Here is an 18,788-nt window from a genome sequence, read left to right as displayed (position 1 = left end):
GGCTTGAAATTCTTTCCCTTCCCCACTGCACTCTCCCCTCCCCTTTCTCTAAAATAAATAAATAAACAAACAAACAAATAAAATAATTTTAAAAAGACAAGAAAGATCCTAGTCTGATATTGGAGAGCTCTAGTTGAGTGTGCTTTGTGTAGAGGCATATGTAGACTTTCACTCCGAAATACTGTTACCCTGACCAGGACAGGTCTGTGTGGTTGTGACAGGGCTGCCGGGCCCTCCTGTGTACTGTCCCAGGTCAAACAGGAGTGAGCCTGAGGGTATCGAAGTCGTGAGGGAGAAGTGAGAACGCAGCCTCTCAAAGATGCCAATGATTTAATTTGGTTGAGGGTTTACTACTGTGATGTCAAACTCATGTTTGGACTCCGAATTGAAAAGGACTATTGAGAGAGTCGTTTGAGAGGCCAGTAGGCTCTCTTGTTACCAGCCAGTCCCTGCATAAGCCCCGCATCGGGTTCAAGGTGAGGCGGATCCTCACTCACACTTGAACTTGCACTTTCACTGCTGAGCGGTGATCTTGTCTCCTTAGTGGAACTTTCCACGTTAAGCCATTCCTCCACTGACAAGTGTTTTGAGAAAGGTGACTACTGTAAATAGCAAAATTCTTACTGAAGTCTGATCTAATCATGACTAAGACCTGAGCTCTTTGGAAGTGATTGGATTGATGACTTGCTGTGGTTGCTTCCAGCTTGGCCTCTATCACGCAGGCACATGATTTCTAGGTTACTGAGGGAAGTGATTATTATGCCATTTAGAATGCAGGAAACTCTAGAACAATGAAAGTTGTTATGAAAAATTTATTTATTTATTTATTTATTTTTTTTTTTTTTTACTGATCACTATCTGTTTTGGTCCAGGAAAAGAAATCGAGATATGATAGTCAGTGTTTTTATTATCATTAGGTCAGAACTACCAGTATTTTCAGTTATGAGAAATACAGTTTTCTACACATCACATATTCTTTAATTTATGTTATTCCACTGCACTCTTATTCATCACAGATTATAAAATCAAGAAGCAAAAATACAGCTAAGGAGGAAAATGATTGTTCCTGTGGTTTCTGTTATGTAGGAGTCAAATTATGTTGAATTTGAATTCGGGCTTCCGAGAAGACAGTGGAGGGAATGGCTTGACCCTGTAAGATTCTACATAATATCATTGGATAAGCGCAGGTTTTCTGTGCATCGAAAATACGCAATTTCCTATTTGTGAAAAAATTTTCTCAGAAAGGACAAACACTGAGATGATGTTAAATTTCAAAACGCTGTTACAGCAAGAATGGATAAGAACCTCCAAAAACAGTAATGAGGAAATTGGCAAAAGTGGTAAAAATTAACTTTTTCATTTTTAAAAGATTTTATTTATTTATTCATAAGAGACACAGAGAAAGAGGCAGAGACACAGGCAGAGGGAGAAGTAGGCTCCGGGGGAGCCCGATGTGGGACTCAATCCTAGGACCCTGGGATCACACCCTGAGCTGAAGGCAGACGCTCAACTGCTGAGCCACCCAGGTGTCCCTAAAACTAACTTTTTAAAAACTGGAAATTAACCAAAACTTGCAACAACTTAGGGAGTGTTTATTCAAGATTTCACTGAATCTCAGCAATTAAAGTGAATTTTGTGGCATTTCAACGTGACCTAGACGCCTCTCTCCTAGATCTGTGCTGGCCTTGAAAACCAACAACAGCCAACAATCAAAATAAAAACCAAAAGTTTAGCATCTTTTGGAAGGAATGAAATGGGGCTGGAGTTCTTCCAAAGTACAATTCCTTTGGTTTCCTGGAAAATCCCACTAGCAAGACATGTTTTTATTTGACCTGACTCAGACTTCTTGTAGTGGGAATAGTCTTTTCTCGAGGGTGTTCTTGAAAATAATCAGTGGCAGTTGTTTATTATCACAGCTACCCATAGCAATAACAGTTGGGTCAAACAACAAACTGAACAAAACGATTAAAAAGGAAAGCTAGGGAATGACAAGCCCATAGGGATCTTTGAAAAGCTCCAAAATAAAATAAAGTAAAATAAAATAATTTTTAAAAAGAAAGAAAAAAACTCCTAACTTATTCCTGGGAATCTACAAGTCCACATGAATTTGTAGGGCTGTGTGCAATAGAGCTGTGTACATGCCTAGGAGAGACCTGAGAATGTCCTAGACTCTCATCACTGGCTGACTCTCAAGCTATGTGAAAGCCAAAATGGAGTAAATAATCTGTTCAAGTGCTGGAAGGATGCTCTAATATGCACACAAAGCCTCTTGGTAATGGCTCGGGGACTTACTGGTTTAAACATTAAACAAATAATAATAAGCTCGTAAAGCCTTTATCTGATAAGGATCTAGTATCTAAAATATATTAAGCACTCATAATAATAAAAAGATAAACAATACAATTAAAAAATGAGCAAAGAACTTGAATAACCATTTTCCTAAAAAGACACACCAATGGCAAATAAGCTCACAAAAAAGGTGCTCGATCATTAAGGAAATGCAAATCAAAACCACACAAAGTACCACTGCACACCAACTAGGATGGTGATAATCAAAAAGACAGACAATAACAAATGTTGTTGAGGATGTCAAGATTGGAGCCTTCACAGACTGCTTGTAGGGCTGTAAAGTGTTGTAGCCACTGTGAATAAAAGAGTTTAGCAGTTCCTCAAAAAGTTAGATATAAAGTTACCTTAAGATCCAGTAATTCTGCTCCTAAGTATATCCCCCAAAGAACTGAATACATCGGTTTTCTCAAAAACACAAATCTTCATAGCAGCATCATTTATAACAGCCAAAGAGTGGAAACAACCCAAATGTCCATCAACTGATAAATGGATAAACAAAATGTCCCATATCTGCACAATAAAATATTATTCAGCCTTGAAAATAAATGAAGTACTGATTCATGATACAACATCCACAAACCTTGAAAGCATTATGCTAAATGAAAGGAGCTCCATACCCAAGGCCACATATTGTATGATTCCATATGTGTGAAATGTCCAGAATAGGCAAATCCCGAGAAACTAAAAATAGATTAGTGATTGCCAAGAGACTGGTGGGGGAGAGAGGGGGGCAGGGCATTGGGAAATGACTGCTAATGGGCGTTGACTTTCTTTGTGGGATGATAAAAATGATCTTGAATTAGACAATGGTAATGGTTTTGCAACATTATGAATATACTAAGGACCACTGAATTGTATACTCTAGAAGTGAGGGTTTTATGGTATGCGAATGATATCTTAACAAAACACTAATAACATTCATCCACTAAAAGAGAGAAGAAATTCATTTTGATGTCAATTTTTATGTACATTGAAAATAATCAGATAATGAGATATGAATAGTAAGCAAAATTTAGGAGAAATGTTATCTTTGGAATAAGAGCACCCTCCCAAAAAAAAACTCTTCAGCAGAATCTCAAAGTATATTTGCCTTTAGATAATTCAGTTCTACTACACGGATACAGATTTGAATCTTAGCTAGAGCAAATATTTACATGGATAGGCGTCTAAAATATCAACACTGATTTGTGTCAGAGTTTATTTTTTTAAATGACCTCAGCACACAGAAGATCTCTATGAAGTTTAGCTATGCCTTTGAAACCTCTGTAAAATAGCTCATTTTCTCCAAAGTTTGCATCACAAATTAATTTTAGTAACAAACAAGGAACAGCTATAATGATGAAAAATAGGTATACTTCAGTTTTCTGAATGAGAAAGTTGATGAATAGTTAATGGGAGGCCATAACTCAGGAGTCTTAAGGTTGCAGCCTGAGTAAAAAATTAGCATCCGATAATAGAGCAAGTTGGGCATTTGAGATCATTTATTTGTCCTGAAGTTTCACTGTACGAATTCGTGCTCCTTTGTTTACTCTCTTATTCATTCATTCTGTGATTCATTAATGTATGTATTTGTTTACTTACACTAATTTGGATGCTTGATATTTAATTAATCATAATCATTTATCAAGTACTCAATTGTGCAAAATACCATTTAAATATAATAAAGATAAAAATAGCAGAGATGATAACTCTTCTTTCGTGTAATTACAGAATGAATCTAAGGCAACATCTGAAAATTATTTGGAAGTATAACAATCACATATCTCTACTAAAAAAGGTCAAATCAGAAAATATCTTCATGGCAAGAAGGTCTTTTTATAGGTAGTTGAAAAGGGTTTTGATCAATGCCGAACATGTTTAAGGTGCCTTACATGTATTGAGTCCTCACAACAACCCTTAGGACAGGCTCAGTAATCATCACCATGTCCCGTACCTACAGCTACTATGTGGTAGAGATAGGGTTTGAACCCAGGCAAAGTTTGCTATGATGAGTTTATCTGGGCTTTGATCAGATTATTGAGTTGGTATGAAAAACCTTAGAGGGAAAAGGGAATTCCAATTGGAGAATAGAAAGAGCAGAAACAAACGGGAAGGGGATATGCCTCACTGGACTGAGGCCGATAGAATTTAGGGACTGCGATGGTGAAATGAACCAAGTGTGGGCATTTGGGATATAATCTGGAGGCAGATGGAGCCACTGAGAGCTGTGCGTGAGGGAGTAGAACTATGAAAGCAGTGTTTGATGAAGGATAATCTTGCCTGGTATGGGTTATTTACTTGACAGGACATAGGAGGAGCTCTCAGGGATTGATTAATCAATCATGCAATGATGTCAGAGCTATGGAAGTCAAACCTGAGTAGCGAAGAAAGTTCGAATAAGCAGATCCAAGTGATCCTGGCACCTCTGGATTCTCTTTAAACCCTAAAGTATTGAAATCACCAATGAAAACCATCTCTTTCTGTGGCTGCACTCTCCATTCCTTCTGGTCTGCATGTGCAACTGGCCTTTCTGAGATCATGCTTCGATTTCATGAGATTTCCAGTCTGGTATTCACTCCATTACCCACCTCCGCCCTCAGTCTATTGCTTTCTATTTTATTCACTTAATTTTTAAAAATCTTGAATTTGTAAGGTCCATCTTTTTGCTTGCATAGCTCCAGAGGCCTGTCGGTTTAGCCCTGATGTTTCTGGTGAGAGTACGTGATAGCTGGTGCTATAAACTTCCCGTTGCTTCTTATCAAGAGGCACTAATGCTTGAGGTCTCTCTTACACATGAGGCGAATATTAGGTGGTGGGATCACTTTCGAGCATCCTGATCCACCCATTCATTGCACAGTTTCCCATTATCTTTTCATATAATAATCTTAGCAGCCATGGATAGCTGCTGCTTAGGTCCATTATTTCATTAGGGTTTGAAAAATGGTGACGTTTTATTTTTATTACTCTGCCATGAAAACAAAACCTGAAGGAAAGTGGGAAAATATGGTAGGAGAGGACTGCGTACTGTGTTCTTGCATTCTCAGTCTCTGTCCTGCTTCACCCTGTAGGTAGGGTTGGGCTGGCAAGTCATCTTTAGCTTGGGAGAGGCCGAGGGAACATTCACACCAGTTAATGAATGTCGTCCCTGCCATAATAAATATCATACCGGCGAACACAAAGGAAGAAGTGGCAAATTTCACTTGCTGGTTTATAGTTAGAAGCAGCTGGAAAAAAGGGACGGGGTGGGAGTGTGCGTGTGTGCACACACGGTGATAAAACTAAAGAATGAGAGTAGGCAAAGAATGGAGTCTTCATTAATTGTATAATCTTGTGTGTAAGTTTTCTTTTTTCCTCATGGGCAGTGAGATGAAGGTATTAGGAAGAGAATATGAAAGCTTCGTGTTGCAGGAAGATCACATTGCTAGCAGCATGAAGGATGGAGCAGAGGAGAAGGTCTGAAGGCAGACCACTGTGGTCCTCATGACTGAAGCCAAAGTGCAACACGATGAAGGTGGGAACGTGTAGCTGCAATGGGAACTACTTGCATACGCCTCTGGTTTGGTACTTGTGAAACTGCACCATGATTCCTAGTTCATCTGCGTTGAGTTGCAATAGACACCAAGTCTAGGGGTGGGGACCCCATTTGCCCCAGGGGCAGGCAAGAAACGTAGATCATTTTAAAATGCCAATGAAACCAACTATTAATTCATCTGCTTTTTATTCTCCCCGGGTATCCGCAATCCTAAACAACGTTAGATTAAAATATTCCTCCCCAGGGGGAAAAAAATTCCGTGGGTCTGAGTTCTAATTCACTCGTTTCCTTTCATTCCTTTTAACTAATCAGTTTGCATTTAGTCTCTTTAAGGCATTTTAAGGAAAACTTAATTCAAAATGGATGAAAGATATAAATGTGAGACAGGAAACCATCAAAATCCTGGAGGAGAACACAGGCAACAACCTCTTTGACTTCAGATATTGCTACTTTTTACCAAACACATCTCTCAAGGCAAGGGAAACAAAGAAAAAATGAACTATTGTAACTTCATCAAGATAAAAGCTTCTTCACACCGAAGGAAGCAGTTAACAAAACTAAAAGGCATCCTACGGGATGGGAGAAGATATTTGCAAATGACAGAGCTGCAAAGGGTTAGTATCCAAGATCTACAAAGAACTTATCAAACTCAACACCCAAAAAACACATAATCCAGTTAAGAAATGGGCAGAAGACAGGAGTAGACATTTTTCCAAAGATGACATGCAGACGGTCAACGGACACATGATAGATGCTCCATGTCCCTCATCAGCAAAGAAATACAGGTCACAACCAGGATGAGATACCACCTCACACCTGTCAGAATGACAAAAGTGAGCAACACAGCAACCAACTCCTGAAATCAATATCACACTAAATATTAAGTAACTAGAATTTAAATAAAAATTTGAAGGAGAGAAAAATATAAGCAGAGCAGTAAGCACTGGTTATGGAGAGGAGTAAAATAATTGGAAAGCCTCAGGGCTATTAGGAATATATCCTTTTCTTAGGATATCTCAGCACCTTTGATACAAATGCCTCTGTTGGCTTAACTGTTTTTATAAGCTTCTTATAACCGTCATACCTTCACTGTCAATGGGAATTAAAGTTAAGTTAAAAAAAAAAAAAAGCAGATGCAAATGGAATTCCAGTTCAGTCATTCACTACCTACTGGTGTTTTATTCTGGAATTCATTTTCCCTTGGCTACAGAGGGGGGATCTGCATTACCTAGCAGATAATACATAGCAGTTTATAAAGCACAACTAGATATTTCTCTATTAGTAGCAGAAAATGAGTTCAAGTAGGTTGGCAGCAATAATTGTGCACCCGGAGGAAGATAGGAGTGTAGGGATGGAGAATCAAGTATTCTTAAAAAGACGTGAAGAATGGGAAGCTTCATACCCCATTACACGTTCTCAGGCACAGCCTGTTGAGGTGTCATCTATTTGTCACATCAAACTCCTGCAGAAACCCCATTAGCCTGTGTGAACCAGTTAGAGGCTGGCTCTGCAACTGGCATGACAATATCTCTTCTCATCACATGCTATGTGAGTATCCCAACCTTGCTTTCCCTTCCTGTGAAGACCACCAGCAAGTGGACCCAGCCCCGTCCAGCTGCTACATGTATCATTTATATCGTGTATCTCCAGGGCCAGAAAAATACATGCCCAGTGCCTCAAGGGTTCCAAGGTCCATGACCACACTGCTCAGATTTGTATTTACTGGCAACATTCCTGTGTCCTTGATAATAACAGAAATACAATCGCCTCTACATGAGTTAAGTGACCGTACAAGTCCCATGCTTTCTGAGCTCCCAATTAGGAAATAACCTAAATAATTACGGATTGGCTTTGAATCTTTTCATTTAAATCACTTTTTGTTGCAGAAGTGATCCTCAGTGGCCATATCATTTGTAAATATCAAATATCACAAATATCCTCCTCTTATTTGGGAAGAGGAGGCCCCCTGGAGTGTTTCGCTGGATTCAGATCAATTGTATCCCACCAGTACATCTATTTCAAAAGTGCTGCAGTGTTCAGATATAGGCTGGCAGGTTGTGCATAGAGGCCTTTGCTTCATTGTGTTAGAAGCTCTGTGTCTTCCTTGCTGGGGGCTTGTACATTTGCTTTGGCCAGCGAGATTCTTTTTATTATTATTATTTTATTATTTTATTTTATTTTATTTTATTTTATTTATTTTATTTTATTTTATTATTTTATTTTATTTATTTTATTTATTTAATTTAATTTAATTTTATTTTATTTTATTTTATTTTATTTAATTTTATTTTTTTATTTTTTTGGCCAGCGATTCTTGACATCACAGGCTAAACGCAGGCATGCCTTTGATCCTAAAACAATGCACCTGCTAACGCCACTGGATTTGGTTGTGTAAAGGAGTTGTTCCACACGTCTGCTTTTCATCCTCTGGTTGACTTTGCTACATTATCTGCGGTCACCTTTAGGTCGTCGGACCACACTTTTTTCTTTATTCCTAGCTCTGCATAACATAAGAGCTCACCAGGCCTGAGTTTTCACCAACACCACCATCTAGTGCCAAAAGCAACCAGTGGAAGCTGTTGGGTAGAACCTCGCTCTCCTGCACCCTGACTCCCTGGGCTCCGTGACAAGCTGCTTGAACAGCAGTGCAGTTCCTGTGCTCTCCTGTGAGCTAACGTGGCTAGTTCCCAAATGTGACTTTTAGTGTTATTCCCAGACAACCATAGCAACTTAATTTTCATTAAATTTTTCTTCAGATTGTTAAAACTAAATATAAAGCTAAATCTTACTATTTAAAGGGTGATGTGTAGATACATAAGAATGCCGGCGTGTGTATTATTATTTTGCATCTCTGATGAATTCGAGGTGCTAATTAACTGAGCTAATTTAAGTGCCCCTTTCATTTTAGACTTCGTTCCTGTGTTTTTGTTTGTTTTTGAAAGAAGTCCTAGGAATCTGTTTCCCGTCTAGGCAAGTATGATAGACTATGACTGACACACCTTCTTGTGAGTGAGGATCTTGCTTTAGCTCCAACACTCTTACAATTTCAGCTACTTACATAGATATATGTAGATGGGCAAGGACGATCAGTTGTATCTATGGGCCTCCTGCGTATATTGAAAGGTATGCTTAATTTGCCATAATTTTCTTTTTTTAAAATCAAATACCGTAAAAGTCTTTATATAGTTGTCACTTTGTTCCTTTACCATAAGCACACAATAAACCCTGAATCCTTCAGCTGTGAACTCAAGTACTTTGGTTTTCTTAGTTTCTATGGCATGGTTTGGAAGGCATATGAAGGACCACATTGCTCTAATAAATCCATAACCACTTATTTTGGTCCTGGAATTTTGACGCTGGAAATTTGTTCTTATTTCGTTTAACTTTATTGGTTATTCTTTTCTCTTTAAATGTATAAATAGTTCTTGAGTAAATAAAGGGAACTAAGTTGTTTACAATAAAGCATGAAGAAGCTGGGTCCATTTTCTTACTCAATGGAAGGAGGTATTTAGAATGTTGGACATGGGTTATAGTGGTTGATGGCTGACATGGAGAAATAGATCAAAAGGCCCTAAAGGACTCTCGATCTATTCTACAGTGTTTCCTAGGGCCAGTCTGATTTCAACTCCCCATCATTTTTCTATAAGCGAGTACCTATCACTTGCACCCTATGATAACACCTAGGTCTACATTCAGGGTAAAAAAATATATGTATATCCCAATTACAGAGTTTGCTCTCCGCTATTTTTAGCCTTCCCCATGTAATCTCCAGTTCACCCCGTGAAGATTTAATAGATTTTTCAGTAAATTTATCATCTTAAAGTTGGGCACAACCATGTCCTGCATTGCCCTCGTTTCATTTCAGAATATATTTATAGCTTGGATCATGGTGCCAGAGGGTCCTGAACAACATGGCCTGGGTCAGCCAAGAGCACTTCTTGGACATTTGTCGCCAATGTTCAACTGTGAACACAAGGAGTCAGCAAACTATTTTTATGACTCCAAGTGACTACACAGCCTAGGCTGTTCCATTTCCAAGAAACGATTTATATAATCTGTAGCAGGGTGAAAAGAACAAAATAAAGCATAATATTTTTTCCAGCGTTTCCATCTTTCATTGTCAAGAGACAATTTTGCTTGCTTGCGATTCTATAATATCTCTGTTAGCAGAGAGAAGCATCCCCCCCCCCTTTCATGTACCAAATAATAAAGAAAAAGTTGTAACTGGACTTTCACGTGGTTATTTTGGAAATCAAGGAAGCGGGAAAATCACTAAAAAGGAAAGAACAGTGACTGGGCCATGTCCTTTGTCCTTGCCCAGGCTTGTGTAATTGTTTAAAAGGTAACTCCTTGCCAGAAGTCTGAAAAAACAGATTAATATTTGGTCATTCTTAATGTTACTGCAAACAGAAAATAAAGGGACTTGGCTGAAAGGTTCTTCAAACTGATATCTGTTACTTGGATAAGTGACCTTTCCAGTCATCCTTTATTAAAAATTAATGTGAACCCTCATCAGGATAAGCAAGTCTGCTCTGATTTGGGGGAAAAAGATCCTAAAACAAGCAAATAAGTCAATATGTTAAGTAAGTATATTTATTGAGCATTTCTTTCAACACCTCTATTTTCTTTCAGTATTTTCACCCAAACAAATTGTACGCTACTCCATTTCAAAAATGTACATGGCTTCCTTATATTTCCAGAGCATGATCAGTTTCATTTCTTGGGATTTGATAATTAGTAATTTTTCTACAGAGTATTTTTGAGGACGTTTATGATCACTCATAAGACAAAATCACTTGCTTTTTTTTTTTTTTTTCCTCAGGAAATCTGTGAAATTTTCTTCTTTCAGATTTGCACACGTTGGAGAAATTAAAGTCCAAATAGCCGCAGACATAGTATTAATCTCTACATTATTGGCTTTATATGTTAATTTTTCTCTAGGTGCGGATGGTAGCACTGTCAGCCAAGGAGAATCACAGAGCTGACATTTTCCAGGTTCTGAGATTGACAGTCTGGGTTGAATGATCACTTGGGCATCTCCGCATAGAGACCTCACGTATGCTTCTCTTTTAGTGTCTTCTCCGTTGCTTCGTGATTGAAGTCGTCCTCTGGCAAGACACAGCAGCTTATGTCCCAGTGTGTCCCCTTCTCCTTTCTCAGCTCCCACACTTGCCATTTTTATAGATCTTACGCTGTAGCCAAACGGGATTGATCATCATTTCACAATATAACCCCAGGTTTTCAAACTGTAGCACTGCTTACACTCTTTTACCATCTGGAGTTTCCTTCTGCCCTCACAAATGGGTAACTGTTCCTTGAAAATTGCCTCAAATTTTTCTCCCAGTTTCCTGATTGGCAAAGGCCTAACCTGCCCCTAATGCAAATGCCCCCAGAATCCGGTTTGTCGTCTATGATGATTACAGATTCATAATGCTTTATATTAATAGGCTTGTATGTGCTCATTCCCCTCCTGATTTGTGATATTTCTAAAATTCTAGAGTTTTGAATTCTAGAGTTGGGCTTCTTTATCAGCGCTGCATCCATGTAGCACCTACTATGTGTGTGTGTCTTTATGTGTGTGTGTATATACATATTTATATATATATTTATATTTGATATATTAAAACAGTTACATTGAAATGAAAAATGGGAAAGATGGAACTCAGAAAATGAATATCACTAAGAGGAAATGAAAATAAAAGCAGAGACCACAACCTATACATCACTACCACGTAGTGGATCTGGTTCACAGCATCAGAAATTAAAGTCTGGAGGAAATCTAAGGTTTAAATTTAGACAAGTTCAGTACACATCTATTGAGTATCTACTATAACTTTCCACACTTTTTATATTCATAGAAATATCTGTAAATGTATACATATGATGCTTATGTCTTGTACTTTTGCTAAACTGGAATCACATATATGCATTGTTTGCCATTTGCTTTTCTATTTTGGCAATTTAAGGAATATCTCCTCACATCAGTAAATAAAGAGGTAATTGTTCTTCCTAATGACCCTATGATATTTCATAATTTGAGGTATATCATAAGTCATTGATGAACAGTTAGATCTCTTGTTAAATGTAAAGCTAATATGAATATCTTGGTGTGTATATAACAATATTCTCAAACTCTATCTCTTTGGAACAGCTTCTTAGATGTGGGATTTCTGGTCAATAGGTTTACCCAGTCACAATTTTAATTTACCAGGCTAAATTAATCTCTATGGAGACTGTAGTTGTGCTTAATTGTATCTGTTTCCTCGATATTTACCCATATTTGAGATTACTAATAGTTTGCATTTTATTTCTAATCTCCTGGCAAATATAGTAACAGATAATTTCATTTTGTCCATCTTGTCTTCAAAGATACAGCAGAGGTAAGAGAAGGTGCTTACTTTGTTGTTGTTGTTTTTTCATATATCACAGAATAAAAGCCTAAGTCTGTGTACATGATTTTTATGAAATTGGAGGCTTATTTACCTAATTTAGACAACAATCTTTTGAAATATCTTTGTTTCTGTCCCAACTATTCTGCTCTAACCAGCCAAGGGGTATAAGAAAATAAAATAAGTGATAAAATGTAATGTCCGAGATGTAATCTACGTCTGAAATACACACATATATGTATTTGCAATGCATGTATTTTGCATGACTGTATTTTGTAAAACTGCATGTTCATTTTCAGATGTTATAATTTTTAAATTATATATATAGACAGTGTCAGCAATATAAATATTCAGTGTTGTTTTAACAGCGGTATACATTTAGACAGCACTTTCATTTTATCTCCAGTATTTATGCACAAACACATTAAAAGTAGACAACTATGTTATATATCACTCATATTCTCCATTTAATTTTATTTTAATCTGTCTTCTGTGCTTTCCATCTCAGAGTCAATAACTCTTTCCTCCCGCCTCACATGCCCTGTCAACTTTCTTGTATCTGAGTAATTTTAAATGAAATCCTATTTATCACTGCGTGCTTGGTTTCTTGTACCCCTGTTGACACCAAGATTATTAGACTTTATTTCGTATGTATAAAATAAGAAAAAAAATCCTTGTACCACTACCCATTAAAATCAGCATCATACCTCTATTATCTTTTGTTCTTTAAGAAGTATCTAACAAAAACTCCTAAAACTGTTGGTCCTGTTCTTTCCTGCTACCGCTGATAGACCTTAGATTTTAGACTTATTTTTATATTACGTGAATATGGGCAGGATAAAGTCTATGAAAAGAATCAAGGTTGTATCTGGGGATGATAGCAAGCCATCATCATGGGCCCCCAGAGTTGCTGGTACTGGTGATGATCCAGGGCATAGAATCCCTGGTTGCATCGATGCAATTTTAAAATTACAGTTAGGGCTAACACATGACAAATCCAGGCAAACAATGAGTTTTTTTATAAACACGGTGTTGAGTAACCTCTTCAATAACATATTTTCCTTAAATTGTTTCTGTTTTCTCTCCTTTGGATCACATACATATTTTAAGCTACCAAACTTCATCGGCAATGAATCAAGTAGGATTTCATGTTCCTCTAATAACCAGGAACGTTTAGGACCACTGTCTTCCTTGCGTGTTCGGAATCCTCAGCGTCACGAGTACCTGAGTCCCTAAGGTTTGGTCAATGAAGACACAACACCAGAGGTGAGTTTTAACAGTATATAATACAAGTGCTTCAGGAGCTCACTACTTTCAACCCAGCACCTGAACTGAGAAGACTCAAGTGCCTGTTCACAGAGATGCCAGAAACAAAGGCTCAGCCTTCCTCTAGATTCCATTACTTTGGCTTCATCTAGTTCCCATTGACCACAATCTATCTAATGAGAACATTTAACAACCAGGCATATTCATAAAAAAAGAACTTATTTCCCTAAATCGGAAGCTTCCAGATGTAAACATTTCCAGGCTTAATTCTTCATAACCTCACAGACACCCCATTTTCTTCCTTCCTTCCCTTTTCCTTCCTCTCCTTTCTTCTTTTTTTCTTTCCTTCTTCCTTCCTCTCTTCCTCCCCCCCCCACTTCATTCTCTCTCTTTTTCTTCTTTTTTCTTCCCTCTTTTATAAAATTGGCTTCCTTGTTTTGCAGGAAAGCTAGTGCCTGAGTTGTTAGACGCCCTTCTGTGGTTTTTTGTTTTGTTATTACATGGTTCGTGGAGCAGAGAAAAGAGAAGTCTGAAAATAAAAGAATCTTAGAAGACCTTGTTTCAAGGTATGTAACTGCATATGGATTGTAAAATGAAGCCTAAAAAAATATTTCTGGTAAATTTGTCTTTTGCTCAGATTGGTAGTGGGGGTGGGGAGTTCCCTTGCTAAACTTCAAGATTTATTCTCCACTCATGACATTCTAAACATTACACAGACTTTACTAATGATGCTATCCCTACCTATCAGAATTTTATATTCCTAGGCAATGAATTGTAAAAGCCGGTACAAAAAAATAATCATTTCAGGGACAAGAGAGAGAGAAAGGGCAGTAATAATGCATTACAGGGAGGCCAGGGTAAATAAAACCTTGGTATTATTTTATATTATAGGATGATAGAAATGGGAGAGTGAGAGAGGAAGTCAGGGAAATGTAGAAAGCACTAGAAAAAAAATTGTTGAGAAAAGAGAGGAACTTCCACAACAGAGGAAGTGAGAATGGGAAAATGGAAAAAAAAAAAAAAAAAAAAAAAAAGCAAAACACAATCGTTTAAGGAGAATAAGAAGAGTAGAAAAAAAAAAAAAAAGCAAAGGTCAAAAGTGAAGGAAAAATACCAGAAAAATAAATGGTAGGAAGAGTTAGAAAGGGAAAGCAGGAAGGAGGAAAGAAGGAAGGAACAGATAAAATATTAAATTCAGCAAACCAAAGATGCTTTAATCAGATAGGAATGAAAAGAATGATACAACATCCAATCCTTTTTATTTGAATTTGTATCAGAAACGAATGACTAGTATACTTAAATTCATTTCACATGGGAAAAATAAACAAAGTGCAAATCATTCAAATACTTTTTATGAGGAATAAAATTTACTTTCAGCTTTTATGATTTTCCCAGTGTTTCAGTTGTGTGTGTGTGTGTGTGTGTGTGTGTGTGTGTATTTACAGATTCAAGGCTGCTTCCACCAGTAATTTTCAATTATATCTTTATATTTAACAAAATGATTATTTAATTGGACTTTTCTCAAGGATTTAACACAGAAGAAGGCATAGATTAATATTCATTTCAATTCTACAATTTGAGGTTTTGAAGAGAGGGACCTGCCTGATTTGAAACAATTAAACGATTAATTAAGTTTTCCCAATAGAGTGAAACCTCTGCTATTAAAATTAAAATTTGTTTTATCGGGGAATAGCTGTCTGTAACCTCTGTAATATTAATAGCCAAATGCAAAAGGAAATAATGAATGAAAATAGCCCACAGGAGAAATAGAAACCGTTTGTATCAGGAGAGGCTGAGATTTAGAACTTAAATTATTTCGCAAATACAATATAAGACAGCCGTATGACGACAGAAACGAAGCAAGTGTCAGTGGTCAGAGAAAGTGTTGCAGAGGTTTTTATGATTAGTGATAGGACGCATTGAAGTTTTTTGTTCTTATGTAATTAACACTTGCTAACGACTTAGGATCAATGTGATTAATGGACCGTTCTCTCTGCAAATTTGTTTTCTGTGCTGCAGGAAGAAATGCCAAGCCACAGTGGTGGAAAAAAAATAATAATAATTAAGGCAAGAACAATGACTCTACGAAGAAAAAAAGCAAAATCTGTCAAAATAGCTCTACAGCAAGTCCAAGAGGAGCCCAGCTCTCTTTCTGGATGTTGCCTCTGATGAGAAACAAGGGAGAAAAGCTTTACCAGTACTCACTGGAGATTTTCATTTATTTTAACAGCAGCACTTCCAAGATCAGTGATTTGTAAAATGTGCCCAGAGCTGAGCCCTTAGGAGCACTTCCAAAGAACAACCTATCTGTTCCCCTTTGCCAACTCTGTATTTATTATTGAATATACACAATACATTCATGCCTCTGGCCTCTGGACAGATTTTTGGGCTTTTTTTGGTTTGTTTCTTTTTCCATTACAAAGAATCCCCGTTATCCTGTCTTAGCATCGGAAAGCATGAGGCAGGTAAACATACACACACAAACACAGAAGCATACATAAACTCCAGGAATAAAGTAAAACCAGATGGACTCCCCCTGGTGCTAACCCAGGAGGTGATGCCCGTGGAACGGTGCTGGTCTGCCATCGGGGTTGATGAGCAAATGGATGGAAATCTGAATTTCCCAGACACCTGGGTCCTCTATGAATTAGTGAGTATGGGTTGAGATAAGGAGACATGGTTGCCCAAATCCTCTGCCAGCTACAAGGACCAGCTGCGGCAACCACAGCACACAGTTGCCTGTTCCCAGAGGGGAAAGGCTGTTGAGGCTCAAAATGAAGATTTCTGAAATCAGAGATGCAGTTTCTGTTTTCTTCTTCCCTTTTAGTCCCTCAGATACTTGTAGGAAATGAGTTGATGCTTACGGGTCCTGCACAGATCATGTCACCGAAGCCCGGGGGTAACTTGGCCCATTTTCTCTTTTCTCTACATGTACTGTGATCACCAGGCTTCTAGAATTCCATCACCTCCAAGGAAATTTGTAAAATGAGGCAAACTATTGATTTGAGTAAATCATATTTTCATAGATGTTCAAAAATAAATAAATAAATAAATAAATAAATAAATAAATAAATAAAAAACTCTGAGCCAAAGAAAGCCACTGGGAAGTGTAGCCTGGTAGGGTGGCCTGCTGTCCTGCCCTCCCCCTGAGAGTGGGCCTTCATCCAAGACCAGAGGCCGTCAGGAGAAAAGAAAGAGGGGAAGCCCCGCACAGGCCTTTGGTACCAGTTCTGAAACCAGGGCCCGATGCAGTGCCTATGCCATGTATTAGGGGCTACGGTGTCTCCCCAAAATTCATGACTTGAGGTGTTGATACAGGAGAGCCTGGTTCTCATCTCAGGAGTTGAAGAATGAATGTCACCCACACACGGGACTGAGCAAAGGGTTAGAAGTTTATTAAGCAAAGATGCATAGAGAGCTCTCAGGAGTGAGGGGGTCCCCACATGTTGCCCCTGAGGGCCTGTAGGGTTGGGCTTCTATTGGAAGCCAACCAGGGAACCTCCATCCTTGCAACAGCACCTATTGTTTCACCATTGAGGGAGGACTGGTGATAGGGTCGGTGATGGGGTCTGGTTATGCTTCATGGGTCACAGGCGACTGTCATAAAAAGGCGCCCTCCCCGCCCACACCCGGGGCAGGTGGCCTGGCTTGCTGCCTTATGTCTGGGCTCCTTACACCTCAGCATCTGGGGGATTTTTGTGAGCCTGCTTCCGTGGCCACCTTCCTGGCCCAGCCTGCCCACCTGTCCCCAGCTCAGGGCTCAGCTCAGTGTCTCAGGATGTGGACAAGTCTTCAAGGAGGAAACTAAGTTAAAATGATGTCATCAGGGTTGGGTGTGGGGGGATTGTGGATGGAAAATCATCGACAGGAAATCTCTGAGCTAAGGAGATGCATGGCCCAACCACCCTGAAGGATTCCTGTGAGCTCGGGGCCCGGCCACCGAGGCCACCTGTGGGTGATGGGGTTGAGGGACCCGTCGGGTCTTCAGGGCTGCCTGGTGGCCCCGCTGCAGCATTGAGGCTGCACCAGCTCCGCGGGACGCATTCCTGCTAAACCTGGACCCGGTGTCCCTTCTCTCCACAGCCTCCGCACCCTGGGTCCCCCGCAGGTGTCCAGGCCTGAGCCCCGGGGACAGGTGCCTCCTGGCCTGAGGCCCGGGGACAGGTGGCTCCTCCAGGCCTGAGCCCCGGGGACAGGTGCCTCCTCCACCCCTGAGCCCTGGGGACAGGTGCCTCCTCCATCCCTCCCTCCCTCCCTGCTCCCTCCTTCCCTTCCTTCCTTCCTTCCTCCCTCCCTTCCTCCCTTCCCTTCTTTCCTTCCTTCTATCCTTCCTTCCTCCTCCTTCCTCCCTCCCCCTTTCTTCCTATCTTCCTCCTTTCTTCTTCCCTCCTTTCCTCCCTCCTTTCCTCCTATCCTTCCTTCCTTCCTTCCTCCTTCTTCCTCCCTCCCTCCCTTCCTTCCTCCCTCCCTTCCTTCCCTTCCTTCCTTCTCCTTCCTTCCTCCTTCCTTCCTTCACTATAAAACTCTGAATGTAGGGGCTTACCTTGGGCACATCTAGTGTGGCACTTACTCTGTGACATTGCCTGTGCCAGAAAGCTTAATGTGCATTCTAAAATCTAATCTCATAGCTTGGATCAATGGGCAGGCCTTGAATTCAGACTCACCTCAGTTCCGGTGTAGGTTTTGCTTCTCCTTGTCTATATGAGTCTGAGGCTATGACGTAACATTTCTGGGTCTCAGTTTCCTCATCAATAAAACATACTCTACAGTATAGCTTTGAGAGTTATATGAGATGATGTATAGAAAATGCTTGGTAGAGTGTTTGGCACATAGTAAGACAAAATATATTAATTGTGATGATGAGCATGATGAAGATAAAAAAAGGATGTGTTGATGCCTCTATTCAATAGTATAAATATTGAAGGTCAGAAGAGTGTGTAATTGGTCCACGGTCACACGGCTGGTAGGTTATGTTATTGGAATTTTAACCTAAGTGTGCAAGCTTAACCACTTTGTTATAGTGCCTCTTAACTCATGGCTATTGTACCTCCACTATGTACAGCAATGATGTTAGCTCTGGAATTACAAAATAAATAATGATATGAGTCTCCAAACTAAAGGAACTTCTATCTCGTGACTTATCCCCCTAAATACTTTTGCCACTGATGTCGAGATGCAGGTTACACTTTCCTTCTTACACTAAGTGGGCACAATTATTTTTTAAGAAAGCTGTACAATTATATTTTCATTTTACATCACTTATTTATTTCTGC

The 18,788-nt window shown here is 39.1% G+C and overlaps 1 long non-coding RNA gene across 1 annotated transcript; it reads left to right on the top strand.

Annotated features, from left to right (window-relative positions):
- The first annotated feature begins 12,475 nt into the window (after positions 1–12,475).
- Positions 12,476–16,097, top strand: LOC144282931 (uncharacterized). The gene is made up of 3 exons (XR_013351340.1): positions 12,476–13,515; positions 13,959–14,081; positions 15,535–16,097. It is a non-coding gene; the product is annotated as an uncharacterized LOC144282931 (long non-coding RNA).
- The last annotated feature ends 2,691 nt before the right edge of the window (positions 16,098–18,788 follow it).

The sequence above is a fragment of the Canis aureus genome, chromosome 14, assembly GCF_053574225.1.
Source record: "Canis aureus isolate CA01 chromosome 14, VMU_Caureus_v.1.0, whole genome shotgun sequence".
NCBI lineage: Eukaryota > Metazoa > Chordata > Mammalia > Carnivora > Canidae > Canis > Canis aureus.
This window is presented reverse-complemented; position numbering and strand designations above follow the sequence as displayed.